We start from the raw sequence: 5883 nt of genomic DNA on the forward strand, positions 1-5883 counted from the left end.
TACCTTGGTCACTAGGTCTTAACATAACATCTTATTCTTATATCTCCTCTAACACATTGAACTGAACCATTCTTTCTAATTCATCCTGAATCTTTGTGTAGGAACCACAGCTTCATCTCTGGATCAGAATTCTAGGCTAGCTGCTCAGACTCAGACACCAAAATCCTTATTCCAGCTTTGTTTTCTGTCATAAGCAGCCCCTCAGAATAAGGGTGTCCCCCAAAAAATATTAATGTAGTTTAAGCGTTTTATGGCATTAAGCTTTAATAACCAAAAACTGCGCTAAGACCCTTGGGACACTCTCTAAAGTGACAAGATCACTGGATTTTAAAGAGTTCTCTGAGATGTCCTTTGATACTGCTCCCAGCTCTCCATCTCCGTCTTGCTAATGCTCTTTGAAGAAGACTGCAGTATAATTTTCTTCTGGATATTTGACCCCTCCTTCCTTGAATCCGTATGTCAAAAATTGTAATTCTGTCAGCTCTCCTTTGGTTTGCTCATACGTTGGAGGGGTTTTTTTAATTTTCAGTTGATGTATTTAGAGGGTAGTTTTGCTTCTTTGAGGGGGAATTTCTTTTACTTGTTTGATGGGGAATCTGGAGGGGCCAGAGCTATTCAAAGTGCTCCTCTTTCCTTCTTCCCAGAACACTCAGTTCTGTCAAGTTTCTAACTGGTCTTCAAGGACTAATATCCCATCTACAGAATGACATGTAACTAAAAATAAACTGAAACTTGATCATGAAATTTCACCTACTTAAAGTGTTCATTATGGCATCATCTATTGAGCAATAAGGGATGCCACAAACACTTTTCGATGGAAGTCATCTTTGGTCTAAAGTGAGCCTGTTCTTGTTTTGCTCATCTGATACACCCCCACTGCCTTTTCTCCTGACCACTTCTACTATGCTTTCTGGAATGCGTGCTGGATAGAGAACAGACTTGCTTTCATCTTAAATGTTTTCCTTTCTCCCTCCTATCACTGAAACCTTTCTCTCTGTCTCTGTCTCTCTCTCTCTCTGTCTCTGGCAGTCTGCCTTTCTCTCGCTCTCTGTCTTTCTGTCTGTCTTATCTGTCTGTCTCTTTATCTCTCTGTCTCTGTCTCTTGCAGTCTTCCTTTCTCTCCCTCTCTATCTTATTTTCTCTGTCTCCAACAGTCTGTCTGTCTGTTTTTGCTTCTGTCTCTCTGTCTCTTTCTGTTTGTCTGTCTTTATCTGTCTGTCTCCATCTCTCTCTTTCTCTGTCTTTTTTCTGTTTCTGTCTCTGGCAGTCTGCCTTTCTCTCCCTTTCTGTCTCTCTGTCTTTCTTTCCCTCCCAAGAAGTAATGATGTGACCCGTTAACTGCTTCTGTAGATTCTGGAGCCCCTTTCTTCCTCCACACATGGTTTTTGACCCCAAAGTTCTTTCTGTTGGCCATCCAATGGTTCAATGTGAAAAAAGCTACATTTAGCAGGAGAAATGTTGTGAAAACAGCAGAGTAAGCTTTGCCATCTTCTTTGCATTATGCCTTAAGTTCAGCCGGGTCTTGCCTTCTCAATAGCAGTCGAAACATGTGGTCTCCTTCATTAGCATGAGAGCTACTTGAGACCAATGACAGTCTTACTTTTCTGTTTGAAGGTAGATAGACAAACAGGCAGACCAAGCATTTATTAATCACTTGCTGGATGCCAGGCACTGTGCTAAGCGCCAAGGGCCCTAGAGGACAAAATGTTCCCTGTTTTTTTTTTTTTTTGTCAGTTAACAGATATTAATTAAGTGCCTACTATGTGCCAGGCACTGTGATAAGCACTAGGGATACAAATAAAAGTTAAAAAAATAGACAGTCCCTGCCCTCAATGAGCTTACAATCTAATAGGGATAAGATAACATGCAAAAAGAAGTTAAAAAGCTGGGGAAGGGAGAGGTTCATGGGGGAGTCCATGACCATGCCCTCCAGTCAAAGCGTATTGATGAGATGTGAGAACCAGGCAGATTCAATATTGGAGGATACTGAGATTTCTCAATGCAAAAAATCATATTCCTTTATAATTCAACATGTTAAACCTCCGCATGATTTCACTCCCCTTGCGTATAATTTATTCCACCCTTACCTGAGTTTTTTGTTCCTCCACTATTTCCTGGCTTGCTATTCACCTCTACATTACTGAAGGATATAGACTAAAACCAAGGTGCATTATGGGAGGATCTGGGAGAGGCCAAAGCATTGAGCATTAAAGCAAGAACCTGGATGACCCAGCTATCCAAGGAAGAAGGGAGAGTGGAGTCTAGAACAATGTCTTAGACATAAGTAACATTCAATAAACATTTGTTGTATGAGTGAATGAATGATGGGAAAAAATAGGTAGGATGGGGTACAGTAAGAACTGAGAAGGCAGCTAGAGGGCTCAGTGGACAGAGTGCTAGGCCTGGAGTCAGGAAGACCTGAGTTCAAATTCAGCTGCAGACACTCACTAGCTGTGTGTGACCCTGGTCAAGTCACCCTGCTCACCTCAATTTCCTCATCCACAAAATGAGCTGCAGAAAAAAATGGCAAACCACTCCAGCATCCCCGCCAAGAAAACCTCAAATAGGGATCTCAAAGAGTCAGACGTGACTGAAACACTTGAACAACACGAACATGGACAGCAAAATTTTAGGGATAGGAAACTTGAAAAATTATGAAGACAGAGTGTAAGCACCGGTCAAATTAGACATATACACTCACCTTGTCACACACTGAAGAGAAAATATGGCCTGAAAAGTAAAACTACAGCCTGAGGCTTTGGGGGTTTGAGAGAACCACACTGAACCACCCTTGATGTTGTGAAAGAAGTGAGGTAACAGCTGCATCTGGGGGTAATGGATGAGTGTAGATACCAACCAAGTTAAGCATTTATTGAAATTACCTTCTGTCATCTGAACCAGAAGTAAGCCAAAAGTGAGATGGCTACTAATATACCATGTAAAATTAACCTGAGTCTTACAGTTTTCTCTCTGGAATGTATAAGGATAAGATTTTGGTTAGTGTAGCATAGTATAAACCCTATACTAAATAAAGAGTGTATTCTGTTCTTGAATAGTATAAAATAGCTCAGAGGATTCCTTATTAAGTTAGTGAGTTTTCAAACATTTACAACTTTGGTAGCAATCAATACCACATCAACTTATTTTAAAACAATGATAAAAAAGATTTTTTTTATAATTTTGCTGAGCAACAGGAAAACATGATTTATTGCCAAATGAGATTTCAAACAAATAGGTGGTTTAGAAGTCCAGTTAATTTGGAGTTTATTTTTTCTAAAAAAAGAACAGAATATTTTAGAGCAACACAGTCGTGGTTTTTAAATAGTCATGACAAATGACAGGATGAGTTAAAGAATGTTATGCACATAGAATTCCATGAAATATACAAAATGCTCCAATATTTTGGGTTGTACATAATAAAGGAATACCTTAAATACATTCTCAAAATACTGTAGCAACCAACATGACCTGCCTTATGAGGGCATACGAATGAAATTTAGGAAAAAAAAATCATTCAGGGACTACTCATTTCCTTAAAAATCACTGAGCCAAGCCAAAAACAATATTCATCTTAATATACTGATTTTATACATGATTCTATAAGATACCGTTTCTTAAATCAATCTAACAACAAAAAATTAAGACTCTTCTCTTTTTTGGTAAACAATTGCATGGTAAACCTAGATGACTTTTTCCCTCCTGGATTTTACCTGGGAGTAGCCTTTTTATTTAAAAGAGAGCAGGTTTGGCACTTTTATACTCATGTCACCAATGTTAATATTTCTTGCGTCTCAGGAAAATTCATATTTTTTTACAGCGGATACTGCATGATCTGCAACTCCTGCTAAGCCAGCCTCAGATTTCTCCAGTTTATTTTAAGTATCAGTTCGAGTAACAATTTCATTCATATTGGTCTCCAAAACCATTCCCCCCATCACCATTTCTGCCAGAATATTGTGGACCTTGTCTACATGGAAAATTAAATCCAGTTCACAGACATTTTCAAAATATTTGTCGAGTGTTTCCACGAATACCTGTATTAATTCTAAAAGGCCAAGTTCACTTTCTGAAGAATCCACGCAGAAGACAAAATACAGAGTGGCGTAATGTCTGTAAATCAGTTTGTTGTCAGATCCACCTATTAGCAGTCTTCTAGGAAGTTACAGACGTTTTCATCTCGTTTAGACACCAAATGGAAAGTTTCTCTGATGATTTGTCGCTGTGTATCTTCACTATAGGGCTGATAAAACTTGGAGAGTCTGGGTTTCCCGTGGTTGTTGAAGATGAGGATCGCCTTGATCATGATGGAGCCTGAGGCAAGGGAAGGGTCTGGTTGGAGGGAGAGGGTGACCGGGTTCACTGGGTCGGGGGCAACACTGCCCTCCTCTCAATGCTCCCTGTTCATGGAGCTCACATCACGGTAGCATGGGGGCATCTTTACGGGGTAAGGCTCCCGAGCCTCCAGAGCACAGTGCTACATAAGCACGTAATAAATACTGTTCATTCATTCATGTATATACCTAGTCATTTATAAATTTTCTCACATATTGGAATGGAAACACCTTGAGGATAGGGACTTTTTTTGTCTTTCTTTGTATTCCCGACCCTTAGCACAGTGCCTGACACATAGCAAATGCTTACTAAAGGCTTGCTTACTGATTTACTGCCCCCCCCCCTCAAACATTTCAGGTCTGTGAATTAAATAAGCACCTTGCCGTTGAGATCTCTTCCAGATCTCCAGCTATAATTCCACGATGCCATGATGTTTTGCCAATCTTTTACACTATCTATGCTTCAGGAAACTCCTGAGGACTTATCTACTGATTACTGTGTCATAGGTTGGGAGTCTACGCTGTTGAGAAATTTCGCATACATCAGAAGGAGGCTATTGATCTTGTATACTTAGATCCTCTGTTTGTGACCAAAATGAAGACTTGTGGACGAAAGGGGAATAATTGGATTTGGAAATGCTGGAGGTGAAACTGAAGGAAGGGCAGTCATTAGTGACATTCTCCAGGGATTAATATTTAACCTTATCTGTTCAATTGTTTCAGTTGTGTCCAACTTTTTGTGACTCCATTTAGGGTTTTCTTGGAAAAGATACTGGAATTTGCTTCTCCAGTTCATTTTACAGATGAGGAAACTGAGGCAAATAGGGTAAGTGATTTGGCCAAGGTCACCCAGCTAGTAAGTATCTGAGATCAGATTTGAACTTAGCTCTTCCTGACTCCAGGCCTGACATCCACTGTGCCACCCAGCTGCATCTATCCGAGTCTATCCTTTTACAAATGAATGAATGAAGCCCCAACAAAGTAATACGATTTACTTCCAAGGCCAAAAAAGGATGGGAAGTGTCAGGATTATAACTCAAACCCCGCTTTTGATTTTAGAACCAATTTTTTTTTGTTTTTCTTTATACCACACTGAACCTACCAGTTAATTCAGTCTGATAGAAACACCCACACCAATAAGACCTGCACCATTTCAAGTAGTCAAATAACAATTAGTGGAACAATTGTGTTCATGAGATGAGAAAGAACTAGGGAAAAAAGTGAATATTGCTCAGATGACTTAAAACAATTTATTGATAACTTTAGTTTTTATATAACACATATTTTCTGAAGGATCCTCTTTTCTCTTCCCAGAAAACTATCTCTTATAACCAAAAATAAAATGAGAAAAAAGAAACAGTACAGCAAAACTAAGGAGGATATTGAAAAGGTCTGACATTATAAGCAGTATGGCATACACTTTGTCCTCCACCACTGTAAAGAGAGGCGGGGGAGGTGTCTTAACCTATCTCTTCTTTGGAACCTAGCTTGGTCATTATATCAAGTATTTTGTCGTGGTAGTTCTTTCTATTTAAATTTTCATGGTGTGTAT

General features: G+C 39.4%; 1 pseudogene; it reads right to left on the reverse strand.

Moving 5' to 3' along the window:
* Positions 1-3725: 3725 nt before the first annotated feature.
* On the reverse strand, positions 3726-4312 carry LOC114026343 (annotated as a pseudogene).
* Between the last annotated feature and the right edge of the window lie 1571 nt (positions 4313-5883).

Source organism: Vombatus ursinus, unplaced genomic scaffold, assembly GCF_900497805.2.
Source record: "Vombatus ursinus unplaced genomic scaffold, bare-nosed wombat genome assembly UNPS02014837.1, whole genome shotgun sequence".
NCBI lineage: Eukaryota > Metazoa > Chordata > Mammalia > Diprotodontia > Vombatidae > Vombatus > Vombatus ursinus.